Consider the following 15,356-nt stretch of genomic DNA (forward strand, 5'->3'; position numbering starts at 1 on the left):
GGCCAGGCCCAGGACCAAACTGACAGGGGGATCCTACCCTCCCGATCGGCCCTCCCCACTCCCTGCCCCGTGCCCAAACACTAGGATCGTGGGACTAAAATGCAGCAAAACTTGAGGAGCAGCCCCTTCAGATATTCATACAGGGGCAGTAACCTCGCGCACTCCATATACACGTGGAACACAGTCTCTTCCTCACCGCAGAAGTTACTGGCAGCCGGTGAGCCTGTGAACCAACTCAAAAGTTTATTACACTCCACGGCCCTGTGCAACACTCTCTACACCCAGGTCCCCGATGTAAAGAGGGTAGACTCCCTTGTAGAGAGACCTCCACTGGGGACCGCCCCCGCTGTCAGGACCGGTAACACGGACCGTCAGGGTGTGTCCGGACGGAAGACAAAGGCAAGGAGGTGCAGAATGTGCAAGAGCATTCTGTAATGTACACGTCTCTCCGCATCACAAAACGTAAAACATACCAGATATTAAACTGATAAGAACAGAAACTTGATCTAAGCCAAAAGGCCGAGAAGCGAATCTTTCTCTCTCTCTCTCTGTCTCTCTCTGTCTGTCTCTCTCTCTCTCTCTGTCTCTCTCTGTCTCCCTCTCTCTGTCTCATGAGGTGTAATGTTTCCATATCTCATTTTGCCCCATTCAAATGTCAGTAGGATCATCACATAAAATATTTCCCCCATTTGTTTCAACTGTGCTAGGAACAGTGCACATTAAGCTGTTACCAAACATCCCACCTTGCATCATCAACAGGACCCACCCAGCAGTCCTATTTTAGTATCCAACAAAGTAGAAACCATAGGTACACAAAATTGCTGGGGAAACTCAGCGGGTGCAGCAGCATCTATGGAGCGAAGGAAATAGGCGACGTTTCGGGCCGAAACCCTTCTTCAGACTGTAGAAACCATTACTGCTATGTAGCTTCCCTTCTATATTTCACTGGGAAAGGTCCCATCTATCAGGAACAGCAACTGGTTCAGAGTAAAAATAATGACACTAGTGCCAAAGTAACACAGCGAGTCAGGCAGCATCTCTGGTGAACATGGATGAAGTGACATTTCGGGTTGGGACCATTCCTCAGAGTGATTGTAAAAGGGAAGTGAAAGCTGGAACAGAGGTGGATACTAGTGAGATCCGGCATAGATTGGCGGATAGGTAGGCAAAGGCTGGCAATGAACAGAAGACAATAAAGAGACAAGGAGACAAAAGAGTGCCAGATATCGAGAGATATAGAGTGAAATATAATGCCAAGGGGACAGATGTAGCTGGAAGTGGATGGGGCTAGGGAGGGGGGTGGGGGGTTGGTGGGATAGTGGGAGACAGTGGGAGAAGTATCAATGCTGATTTATCGTATAGTCCATACACTTGAAACTTTTGGATGTGGTAATGTGCAGGACAGTTTGGTCTGCATCTAATCAGCTGCAGTCTAACCACTTGCCTGCTGTAGTCACAGATGAAGAAGTACGGTGAAAATGTGCACAGATTGTCAGAAGGCAGTCGGAAGGGTCCCTACCCAAAACATGGCCTTTCCATGTTCTCCAGAGTTCCTGCCTGAACCGCTGAGTTACTCCAGCTCTTTGGTGCTTTTTTGTTAACCGGTATCTGCAGTTCTTTGTGATTAAGCGATTCAGAGTAAAGCATTATTTGATCGGTTTCCATGAAGTATCACATTCAATAGAAAGGAACATTCAAAGGATTCATCACCTAGAAAATGATTCCATTGGTAAACTTACTGCACTTTATAGAACTCACTGCACAGATATAAGGATTTAATCCTGCTCAATCTGTTGGGACTATACTGAAATGTTGTAACTTGCCCAAGTATCCCCTTCCTTCGCGATTGATTCCCATCCCAATCATCAGCGTTTGAGCCGTCCAAAAAATATGTATAGATAAATCAGGCCATATTAGGCCTGCATTTTATCATTACTGATTATTTGATTAACCAGGCAGATTTCTAGACCCTTGTCAAAAACAGCAGAACCAATTGTCCCATATTAGTGACTCCCTTGCAAATGAGAAGGAAAAAAGATGACAATGTTAGGAAGAGTGCAGGAGATAATTGTCATATATTGCCATAGAACACGTGGAATCGAAGCAAATCCAACACTTCCATTTTAATTGACACATCGTGTGAATAGATAGTTTCATGAAGGTTAAAGTCGGGTAACACAATGTTTGCCATCGACAATCAATGGGACCAGGAGATCTTTAAAGGTGTTCCTGAGGTTACACAATCTCTGCATTGCGTCTCACTCTCTTATAGTTCATTATTCTTGCTTTCCAATTTGACCATATCACGTGTCTCTTTCTTTAAAAAATGTAAACAATACTTTCATTCGGTTGGAAGGTGCTCTACATAGTATGTAAATATAAATAATATGAAACATTGCTTTCAATGCAGGTAGAATAATTATAACAGGGCGAGATATCATTTTTTTCAGTAGCACAATAATTTGAAGAGCTGCATTTCTCAAGTAGCAGCAGTTTTACTTAAATAAAATTAAGCTCAGTTAAGGCAAGAGGAATCAACAAACAAGGAAGATTTGGGGTTTGATCCACAATAGGTACCAGGTTGCCTCACTTGCTAAAGTAGATTTCGCTTCAGTTTGGCCTGGTGCATTTGGGAAGGTCTGGTTAAAGCTCATACAGCTGACCCTGCAATAGAACTACAAATGTTGGAATATCAGGAAAGGGCAGGATTGGAGGCAGCTGCAATGATCCTTCAGTCAAATAGATCTTCAACATTTACCTTCCAGTTTGAGAGGTGAAAAATGACTTCCCAAATGTATACCAAGCACTCCTGACAGCCATGGGAAAACCCCACAGAGAGAAATGGTGCCTTCAAGAAACACTTTTAATTCTTCTTTCATAAATGGATAAAACAAAAAACAAAAACATTGGAATTCATAAGTTCTAGGAGCAGAATTAGACCATTCAGATGACCATTCATCAAGACTTCAATCATGGCTGATCTATCTTTCCCTCTCAACCCCAGTAACACCTGACTCCAATTCAAAGTATAGATGATATTTTTTTTAATGCAAACTGAAATTATAAGGCCATGTGATACTTCTCCTTCTCCCCATAACCCTTGACACCCATACTAATCAAGAATCCATCTATCTTTGCCTTAGATTGACATGGCCTTCCGTGGCGAATAATTTCACAGATTCACCACCCTCTGACAAAATACATTTCTCCGCTCCATCCTAAAGGAACATCCTTTAATTCTGAAGCTATGACCTTTAGTCCTAGACTCTCCCACTAGTGGAAATATCCTCTCCACATCCACTTTATCCAAGCCATTCAAATGCTCTGCAAGAGAATATATGCAATCTCTTTGCAAGATTGAACAACATAGGACAGGGAAGAAGAAAACAAGCAGTCGTCAATAAATGACTACAAAGTCACAAAGTGCTGGAGTAACTCAATGGAGCAGCATCTGTGGAAAACATGGATGAGTGACTAAAGCATGCAGTGGGGGTAATTTGTTCCACAAATGACTAGGTTGATCATCATCATAGTACAGCCGTTAATGATCCCAAAAACTAGAAACATCACAGAGCAAGAAAAGAGATACATAAGGAAGAACACTAAACATACCATGAAATTAATTTGGTCATTGTCTTCTAATCCATGTTAGTACATCATTAGTGGACACACCTTGACCACTTGTCACATAAAAAGAAACCAGATTGAAGCTAGGTATTAATCCTATATTCCCACCACCACCTTTTAGTAAACATATGTCCCTGTAATAAAGAAAAATTCCAGAAGTTAACCTATCCGTGAATCCACCCTGATCAACTCGTCTAAATAACTGTAGCTGCACTACAAATGTACCAATCCCCAAACAGGGATACTCGTATTCCTACCTCCCATGTCGATATAAAATTGATTCTGTGGTAATGGTAAGTCTAGCTTCATAATAGATGTTGGCCTAACTTCTGTCTATTTGATCAATCTTTCTTATCATAGTACAAACAGGGTAGGAAGGCTTTCAACATTTAGTGAGGTTAAGAATTTAAAAGTGGATTCATCAATCTGTTCTCAAGACTGGCAAGAACTATAGCTCCAAATATCCCAGCATGCAAACTGGACCACTTTATCCCTTATTTTGACTAAATTTTCCGTCTCGAGCAGACACAACCAACCTACAGTAAGTAGTCAGATACACATTTCCACTTCTGGTGATAATTGTACTGTTTTCCCTTACCTACCAAAACAAAATATGCGCAGTATTATTTTTGCTGGGGCCAGCAACCGATATGTCCTCAAAAGAGAAATTTCTAAACATCCACAGTGCCTCTAACATTGATCATTCTGTTATGTATCTGAAGTCCGTGTAGAACCCAAGAGCAGACTCCAATTGTCCTGGGATTCTCCAGCATCACTCTGAGCCTCTAGGTATCAAGTTCAAGTTCAAGTGAGTTTATTGTCATGTGTCCCTATATAGGACAATGAAATTCTTGCTTTGCTTAAGCACACAGAAAATAGTAGGCATTTACTACAAAACAGATAAATGTGTCCATATACCATGATATAAATATATACACACATGAATAAATAAACTGGTAAAGTGCAAATAACAGAAAGTGGTTATTAATAATCAGAGTTTTGTCCGAGCCAGGTTTAATAGCCTGATGGCTGTGGGGAAGTAGCTATTCCTGAACCTGGTTGTTGCAGTCTTCAGGCTCCTGTACCTTCTACCTGAAGGTAGCAGGGAGATGAGTGTGTGGCCAGGATGGTGTGGGTCTTTGATGATACTGCCAGCCTTTTTGAGGCAGCGACTGCGATAAATCCCCTCGATGGAAGGAAGGTCAGAGCCGATGATGGACTGGGCAGTGTTTACTACTTTTTGTAGTCTTTTCCTCTCCAGGGCGCTCAAATTGCCGAACCAAGCCACGATGCAACCGGTCAGTATGCTCTCGACTGTGCACCTGTAGAAGTTAGAGAGAGTCTTCCTTGACAATCCGACTCTCCGTAATCTTCTTAGGAAGTAGAGGCGCTGATGAGCTTTTTTGATAATTGCGTTAGTGTTCTCGGACCAGGAAAGATCTTCAGAGATGTGCACGCCCAGGAATTTGAAGTTCTTGACCCTTTCAACCATCGACCCGTTGATATAAATGAGGCTGTGGGTCCCCCTCCTACTCCTTCCAAAGTCCACAATCAGTTCCTTGGTTTTGCTGGTGTTGAGGGCCAGGTTATTGCGCTGGCACCATATGGACAGTTGCTCGATCTCTCTTCTGTATTCTGACTCATCCCCATCAGTGATACGCCCCACAATAGTGGTGTCGTCAGCGAACTTGATGATGGAGTTCGCACTGTGATATGCTACGCAGTCATGGGCATAGAGTGAGTACAGCAGGGGGCTGAGTACGCAGCCTTGAGGTGCTCCCGTGCTGATTGTTATCGAGGCTGACACATTTCCACCAATACGAACAGACTGTGGTCTGTGGATGAGGAAGTCGAGGATCCAGTTGCAGAGGGATGCGCAGAGACCCAGTTCTGCGAGTTTGGTAACCAGTTTGGAGGGGATGATTGTGTTAAATGCCGAGCTGTAATCAATGAATAACAGCCTGACATATGAGTTTTTGTTGTCCAAGTGGTCCAGTGCGGAGTGGAGGGCCAGCGAGATCGCATCCACCGTTGATCTGTTGTGGCGGTACGCGAACTGCAGTGGGTCCAGGTTTTTGTCGAGGTAGGAGTTGATTTGCTCCATGATCAACCTCTCAAAGCACTTCATCACCACCGGCGTTAGTGCCACTGGCCGATAGTCATTGAGGCACGTCACCTTACTCTTCTTGGGCACCGGTATAATTGATGCCCTTTTAAAGCAGGTGGGGACCTCAGACCTCAGAAGTGAGAGGTTGAAAATGTCCGTAAAAACTCCCGCCAGTTGGTCCGCACAGGTTTTTAGAACACGACCGGGTATACCATCAGGACCAGGTGCTTTTCGGGGGTTCACCCCTCTGAAGGATTTCCTGACAGGTATGTGGTTACTATATACAATAATCTAACTATTATGTAATTCATGCTTTATACAATTCTGGCATAACCTTCCTATTACTACATTGTATGCCTTAGCCAAGAAAGTAAAGCCTATGAGCATATTATCTACCCTATCTTGCTACCTTCAGGAATATGTTCACTTTCTCAAAAATTCCTCTATTCCTCAACAAGTTTTGGTTTGTTGCCATTCATTATATTATTCTATTGTTTATTATATTATTCTCCTCAGATTCGTCACATTATCTTTCCCTGGTTGATATCTCTTTGCCATTTTTGTGTCATATGTTATTGCAGTCTACAACAAATTCCCAATTTTGATGACATCTGCAAACCTCTGATCATGCCTTGTGCACTTCAATATATTATTAATAAATACCACAAAAACCAAGGAACATTGCGTGAGGGCCTTCAGAATCAATGTGTCAGAGGATAAAGGATCTAAAAAATAATTTCATCACAGCACTACTGCACTGTATGACTATTATCATCAGCCTCATGAATCCCCAATTAAAGTCATAGTCATTTTAACAATGATCCAACTAGATTTAAAGCTGTCAGAGAGAGGGCAAACACCGTGTACTATATAATGTTGGTTCCCCCCCTTATTTTAGTGAATTAAAAATCTACCATAAACTTCTGCAGTTTTCTGATTGTTGGAAAAAAGAAAATATATTTCTTTCAAGAATGAATAATGAGCAGAAACAAATATGTGACAACCCCCCCCCCCCCTTCTCTGTAAAATATTTGAAAGGCATGGGGATTAATTGATCAGGGTACTGATTAAATGTGCTCACACTGAATGACAGAGATAGTTTAGGATTGGAGTTATTTTAAGTAAGCGACCAAATAGATGACACATGCCTTCTCTCGTAATGACAGCTGAATTAGGAACTTAAAGTGTACCAGCAGGAAGAGTAAGGTAAATCTCTCTCCACAGCTGAGTGACTTCAGGTGTTAGAAGAGCTGAAACTGATACCATGCTGAAAAAACAGAAACACTGCTCTGCAGAAACACGTCCAACCAAGGATTAACTTTACATTCTGCAGCTGGAAAACCTTGACAGTCAGGAATCTCATCCTAACTATTAGAACGTTGAAATATGTGCTTCACTTAAACCAAGGCTGCTCGCTAAAATATTCTGAGTAAAAAACAAAAACTGTTGGACGAGACACAAGGAACTGCAGATGTTAGAATCTTGAGCAAAAGGTAAAGTGTTGGAGGAACTCAGTGGGTCAGGCAGGCATGGAAGGATGATGTTTCAGGTCGGGTTCCTTCTTCAGACTAAAATATTCTCCTTGTAACACAGGATATGGTCAAGAATTTCTCTGCAACCCAGACCATCACACAAACCACCCATTGACTCTATTTACACTTCATGCTGCCTTGGCAGGGCCACCAATCAAGGACAAATCTTACCCTGGTTACTCCCGCTTCTCCACTCACCCATCAGGCAAGATGTACAGAAGTGTGAAAACGCACACCTCCAGATTCAGGTACAGTTTCTTGTGTTATGAGGCAACTGAACCATCCTATCAACAACTTGAGAGCGGTCCTATCTACCCATTGGAGACTCTCAGACTTTACTGGACATTATCTTGCACAAAATATTATTCCCTCTATCTCGTAATTGTACACTGCGAATTGCTTGATTGTAATCATACATTGTCTTTCTGCTAACTGGTTAGCATGCAACAAAAGCATTTCACTGTACCTCGGTACACAGGACAATAAACTAAATTAAATTAAAATATAGATTACTCAATCTCCAAGCATTTCACAGTTCACAGATGTAAAGGCAATATTTTTTAATGGTATACCATCACGGTGCCTCTCAACAAAGAGCATTAAGCTCGTAAGAGAAATAAGATGCAATTGTATTTCAAGTGATTTGCAAATATTCTTCAGAACATCACTCAGAGATAAATGACATGTAGATCTATATCCTCACTGAAACAGCACATTGTCAATGGTTGGCGTGAACTTCATGGACCAAAGGGCTTGTTTCCATGCTGTGTCTTTCTATTCAGTTCAATGAATCAATTCCTTTACACATGATTACAGATTTTGAGCTTTTAGAGACAATAATTTAATAACATGATGTCAGAAGTAAAAGTAGGACTTTTTGACAAAAGTGGAATCGTAAAATATGTTCAGCAATAAAATGATAGTCTTCAATTTATATTCATGCCATCCTTTTAAATAAAATTAGTAAGTAAAATGTTAAGGACTTTCCAAATGTCAATAAATAGGATAAATGAATCTTGATCATAATGGAGTGTTTTGATTTTATTGCTCAGTGAATCCTACCCGTTTCTCTGTTCTCAAATTAGCTCTTTATCAAATGCATCAAAATAAATAAATTGAATGTCTTTAAAAGTCTTTCCTGAGCAGCTTTGGAATTTTACCTATGTTTGTATCATATTATGTTAAACAAACAACTGTCGACATTGTCTTCAACAATGATTATGAAGAGGTTCAAATACCACTTAAACTAATATAGTTTCACGCAACTTATTTGTGCATAATATCCATGAGAATGCTGCTGGCATAATATTTTACACCAATAGCAAATGTGCAGCCAATAGCATCAATCTTACAAATTACTCCAGCTGTGAATCTCTTAGCAATGTATCATAAACCTCAAAATTACTGCAAAGCTTTTCAGCAGGTAATCTCACCCAGATGGTGACTTCTGATCATTTTCCTTACAAACTTCCTTATTAATGCTACTGAAAGGGTGATCAGCCATAGTGCCACAATACACCATAAGCACGTTTAACATACACCAATTTCCAGCAGATGTAAAAAGCCAGACAACTTCTCATGTGTTGTGACAAGTCAAGCAGTACACCAACCTGACAATTTGTGGCATTGGAAATTGGTTTCAGTACTTCTGGTCATTTGATTTACTGAAAAATGACAAACAGGATCAAGGAAGGATTACCGGAGATTACACATGACATGAATACCCCAAACTCCAGCCAATTAACTTTAACTGATCAAAATTAACATTAAAGGGTTGGTAAAGCATCTGAACACTGGACATAATTTCCCATTAATGCCAGCAATTTGAAACGATTTCCTTTATGCTCATTAATTGCATTTTCCAGGATATATAAAACCGTGTTAGCGGCTGATAATTTTACTGTAAAGCTTGCAGGATATCACATAGTTCTGACACGCTGGCATTGCCATTATATTGTCCAATGGTTTTCTGAGTGGGGCCCACCACATAACCTCATAAAATAACCAAATATTAATTTGCTTTAGTTAGAGTTTAGTATTTAACAGGGTCGGAGTAATAAAGCCAAACTTATCAACCTGATTAAGTGGTGCAGTGATGCACAGTGTGTAACCAGAATCTCGTACCACCTAATCGGAGTGAACCCTGAGTCAGAGCAAGTCCTGCCCGCAAATCTGCTGAGAAAATCTTTGGCAACTTACAAAACCATGCCGTCTGCTTTAGCATCAAAACTGTTCATATCTTAGCACATGTCAGATATTCAGAAGCATTCAAAATGAAAAAAATATTTTTTAAATATTAAAATTTATTTTTAAACAAAATTACAAAAGTTGCCCAAAAACACATATAAACTTTAATAAAATGTTTAAACACAAATAATTTGAACAAAGTATATAAAATCTTATTCTTAACATATCGACGTTTCATACTTACTGACTTTTGCAAAATTTTACATTAGTGGAACAGACATATCCAGATTTAAATTAAAAATAGAAACTTAGAAAATTAGTCACAGTCACATTTTACATATATTTCCCATACTAAAGTTATTATTACTAAATAATAATGTGCTTTCTCCTTGAAATAATAACATTTTGATACTTATTTTTCTGCTTCTGTGATAACATGGCATAAAGTTAATAAAATAAAAATGGTGTGAAAATACTAGGCAGGTAAGGCAGCATCTGTGAAGAGAGAAATAGAATTAACATTTCAGGTCCAAGTCAATCAAACGGGTTAATATTATGTATGGCTTTCACAAAATAGATTCTGGCTGATCTTTTGAGTTTAGTTTAGTTTAGTTTAGAGATACAGCGTGGCAACAGACCGTTTGGCCCACCAAGTCCCTGCTGACTGGCGATCCCCGTACATGAGCACTATCCTGCACACTAGGAACAATTTTATCATTTTTACTGAATTAACCTACAAACCTGCACGCCTTTGGAATGTGGGAGTAAACTGGAGCACCCCGAGAAAACCCACGTAGTCAATCTCACGAGAACATACAAACTCTGTATAGACAGCACCCATCGTCAGGATCGAACCCGGGTCTCTGGCACTGTAAGGCAGCAACTCTACCATTGTGCCTCTGTGTTATTTCAGATTTCCAGTATCTGGACTACTTTGTTTTAGGGTTTTTATGGAGAGCACTTTGACTTATCTTGGTGTGGAAAGAATTGGGTAGGTGAACTGACAGGACTCCCTCTGCTCTTGTATATGATTTTTTTTCTGACCACTTCCACTCAAATGTCCACATACCACACCAGTATCATGTAGAGTATCATGCAACGGTGTCAGGTTTTACATATTTTATTCTTTGATTGTATTGACATTAATCTTCCCGACAGCCAATTGATATGACAGACATATTTATTTGTAGTCATAGGACCATTGCTCGCAGACTAATAGGGAAGATTTACATCTACAGACATGGTATTCTGCAGAATGAGTAAAAGCAAAGCAATCTCCATTTCCTTATGGTGCAATAAGAAAAGACAGGAAAGTCCATGCAGACAGCCACAAAGGGCAAATGTGTCACTTGCCTCAGTGCAAATGAGACAAAAAAAAAGTGTCACACATTGGTAAAATTATGGTGCAATATCTACCTAGAAGGCTGCAGTTATTACCATAACAAATCTGAAATGTAAGAATCCAGCAAAACAAAAGTCCAGTTTGCCTAAAGGGCAAAGACCTCAATTGAGACAATAAGATTAATGAAAAAGAATTGTTCTGATGGACAAGACATATTATTTACTAAAATAAACAAATTCCAGCGGTTACATTTTGTTAATTGTAAAATAAAGTTTTAATAACATAACTTATTGTAAAAACAATTATATGCTTTCTCTCAGTCACAAACATATTAGAAAAACAAATAATTGATTAGTTAAGCATCTACTGACTATATTGAGCAATTGGGACTGAAGAGGATCATTAAAAAAAATAAAACATATCAGACATTCTGTGATCATTCTATATTATCCGCTGTATTGACTACAGCTGAACTATAGAATGATCTGAGGGCCGGCTAACATGGCAAAGTCTTCTTTTTACATTAGTCCATACTTTACTTTTCTATTTTCAAAAATATGCTTGTCGGCAACATTAGCTTCCACGTAATTCAATGGTAAAGGCACCAGAACAACGTGCAACATGGCATAATTTTGCACTGCTTTCCCTGTATTTTTAGAATGGGAATATTTGTGTATAAAGGCACGAAGTACAGTGTTTTTCAAACAACCAAAAGCACAATGGTAGTCAATGGCACAATTGTGCCAAACACTGGAGATATTTGGAATGAGAGAAATGAAAAGGATGTCAAAATAAAAGGGAAATATTTCATCATTCGATCATTATTGTTTCTGCGTTTGACTAAATGACATAATCATTAAGGATTTACCTCTATTTACAGCAAAGAACTCTTGAGCGAGTAATGCAAATATTTTTCCGTTATTTGGTTTAGTAATAAAACAATGACGTTTTTCTTCAATGGGCAGTCATGGTAGCGCCACAGTAGAGTTGCTGCCTTACAGCGAATGCAGCGCCGGAGACCCGGGTTTGATCCCAACTACAGGTGCTGTTTGTACGCAGTTTGAACGTTCTCCCCATGACCTGCGTGGGTTTTCTCCGAGATCTTTGGTTTTCTCCCACATTCCAAAGACGTACAGGTTTGTACGTTAGCTGGTTTGGTAAATGTAAAAATTGTCCCTAGTATGTGTAGGATAGTGTTCATGTGCGTGGATTGCTGGTCGGCGCTGACCCGGTGGGCCGAAGGGCCTGTTTCCGTGCTGTATCTCTAAAAAAATACAGCTCATTTGATTTCTGTTCAGCTTGATATTTGAGCAAACATTTTAACAACTCACCAGAAGAAAGGTCGAACATATTTTCTCCCTGGACAACTAAAGCATTTGTTCTATGATTCAGATTAGATCATAGATGAATAACACAATGAATCCACAAGAAATGCTCAGATTACCACAGAACCCAACTCTCTCTCCCTCCATTGATATTCATTGTTAGAGAATGAATGAAGGGAAATTCTCAGCTGTCTCCATGGGTTGTAGCTCTACGGTGAATTGCAGAGAAATTATTGCAAGGCCTTGAGCATACTGATTGAACTTCTTGATGTTAAGTGAGTTTCAGGCTTCAGTTAATTTCCACATCAAAATATGGTGCATACTTGTGGCCACTCTTGGTGTGTGCAAGGATGTGGCAAAAAACATCAACTTTAGCGTTTGAACAGAGATACTTTCTTCCAAAGTAATATTACTGCTCACCTACTGAAAAATGGCCCACAGTTAAAATCAGGACATATGACTAGTCTCAATTAGTTACATTCTCATCTCAACATTTTAAAGTATAAGGGAGAGTTATGGTCTCCCTGTAATCAAAACTGTGTGGAGGATCTGTTGCATTATCTGACAATGTTCAGATTAATTACCAAATGTAGACACACTTGCCCATTCAGATGCATGAAACAAATATCTACGAGAATATTTGGGGAAGATTAGGAAGCTTTCATACCCTTCTCGATCAATGATCAACTACAAGGCAAGATTTTTTTGTCTTCTGTTTGGGGAACCAAACTTTGTGAAAATTGCCCTTTAGTTTGGCCTCAGTAAACCTACATGAATGCATTTGCTACTTCCATAACCCAAACCTCCCACTTCCCACACTTGAATGTAAACTTGCCGCTGCATTGCCAATGGGCTGAACAAATTATACACCAACAATGAACTGTAGATGCTGGAAATCTGAAGTAAGAATCCTTCTGACGAAGGGTCTCAGACTGGAAATATTAACTGTTTCTCTTTCCACAGAGGCTGCCTGATCTGTTGAGTGTCTGCAACATTTTCTTTGTTTTATGGCTCCTGTACGAAGGTTGTCCACGTCTTCTCACCAACAACTGTTGATCATTAACATGTTACCAATCCATCATTAATTGGCTTTTGTGTGAAGGTTAGTGTCTTGCACAATACAGGCGTCCCAAATGAAGGAGAGCTTAGAAGGAATGAACATGTAAAATTAAAGTAACTTGTTCTTTAAATACTGTTAGATATTGTTGCTATTGCAGCTCTAAAGGTGTGAATAGAAACTGAAAATCAAGCAGCAGCAATACTTCTTCTGTCTTCGTCTTTCCTTTCAGCGGGCACAAAAGTCCAGGAATAGGAGATCACAAGGTAAGAATGTTCAGATGAAAGACGTTCCCTAAAAAGGGCAGAGCCCTCATTCATGTGTCAAAAACAGAGGCTGCTGGTAATGGAGACACTTGTGCCTCATCAAGTGTGCCTCCTTCAGGAATTCAGACTTTTCATGGTCTGTGGCATTTTTCTTCAGGATCTACTCAAAACAAAGACAAAACAACCATTTAGCACCGCTTTATCACTGTCAGCTCCCAGCCCCTGAAGAAAGAATGCGGGTGCAACATCTTCCCAGACCCACTACCCACCCATGGACACCTTAAATAAGAGGTACTTGGTTCAATGCATTAGAGGCTACCTGGGGTTTTTAAACAACAGGCCTGTTAGGCACAAGCGTGCAAGCCATCTTTGTAAGCTAGTTGTTTTGACAGGAGTTCCATTGTTTGTTGTCAGCTGCCTTATCTGTATCAGTAAATGGGAACAATGTTTCAGTGTAATGTTACATGAGTGTCTGAAAAGCCCGAAGTTCAAATATTTGCATCTTCTGTTAGCAGCACCACTTACTATAAAAGAAATGAGAGATGAAATAAGCCATACACATCATTATAATCTCGTATCTCTAGGTCAGTTTGTCAACTTCACTGTTAGAATCTTTCAAGAGCCATGCACAGCACACAGTGAGGGCCCTGGAAGCAAAGTCAAGGGGAGAGATAATTGCCCACTCAAGTATATCTCACTGAAAGCCAAGTTCCTTGAAAAGCACAGTTAAAAAGTTAAATCCCTTTCAGAGCAGATGCTAGCATCATTTTAAGAGGAAGAAAGAAGTCTATAGCTCTTTTATGCCCTGTCTCCCTTTAAGTTACTTCATTCATCTGGCAAACAATTCTATTGGGTGTGAAGGTGCCACTGATTTCTGCAGGAGATACTCAAGGCCTAGCTAATGGCAATGCATTGGAATAGTTTATGAAAGGTAACTGACAGAAAGAGCATTTGAGCTGACAGGAAGTAGCAAAGTGGCTACACAAGGGCCATTGTCAGTATTTCCGATACTTCTTTCAAGATCAAAACCTGGTATGGTCTCATTCCAGGGTACACAAAATTGCTGGGGAAACTCAGCGGGTGCAGCAGCATCTATGGAGCGAAGGAAATGGGCGACGTTTCAGGCCGAAACCCTTCTTCAGACTGATGGTCTCATTCCATGCTGTTTTCAAAGATTTCAAGTAAAAATGGCCTCAATCCTTCAAACTGCAGCAAAATCGCAGCTGTTTCGGCCCTGTCATATTAGGAAGGAAACCAGCTGCTTTTATTTGGCACAGCCCTACATTTCATTTTATTTATTCAGATTTAGGATCTAGGCAACAACGTCAGTATTCACTGACTGTTCCTAATTAGCCGTGAACGGAATGGCATGTTGGGGCATTTCAGAGGATTAAAGAGTCATCCACATTAGTAAGTCTGGTGTCTTATTATCAGAGTAACCTGTGCACAATGGCAGGTTTATCTCTTTGAAGGATAGTTGTGTAAAGAACCCATATTTTAATGAAAATCAGATTCTTTTTTTTAACTATTATTAGCAATAACATTTATTTTTTATATTCTGCAGCTGCTATGATGAGACTTAGAACTCTGGTACCTGGAGAAGTAATCCAACCCTCTGGGTTAGTTGGTCAGGAAGTTCAAACATTGTGTCACCATTGTGCCCAGCATCAGACTAAAGAAGGGTGCCGACCCAAAACGTCCTATCCATGTCCTCCAGAGATGCTGTCTGACCCACTGAGTTACTCCAGCATCTTGCCTGATATCAAATTGATTGCCCCCACCAGTTATTCAGCCGAGTCTCACCCCGGACACTCCCTCTTCTCCCCTCTCCCCTCAGGCAAGAGGTTCAGAAGTGTGAAAATACACACCTTCAGATTCAGGGACAATTTCTTCCCAGCTGTATTCAAGCAACT

At 40.2% G+C, this 15,356-nt stretch overlaps 1 pseudogene; it reads right to left on the reverse strand.

Moving 5' to 3' along the window:
* Positions 1 to 402: 402 nt before the first annotated feature.
* LOC116973867 lies at positions 403 to 531 on the reverse strand (annotated as a pseudogene).
* Positions 532 to 15,356: the final 14,825 nt, after the last annotated feature.

The sequence above is a fragment of the Amblyraja radiata genome, chromosome 5 (assembly GCF_010909765.2).
Source record: "Amblyraja radiata isolate CabotCenter1 chromosome 5, sAmbRad1.1.pri, whole genome shotgun sequence".
NCBI classification, from domain to species: Eukaryota; Metazoa; Chordata; class Chondrichthyes; order Rajiformes; family Rajidae; genus Amblyraja; species Amblyraja radiata.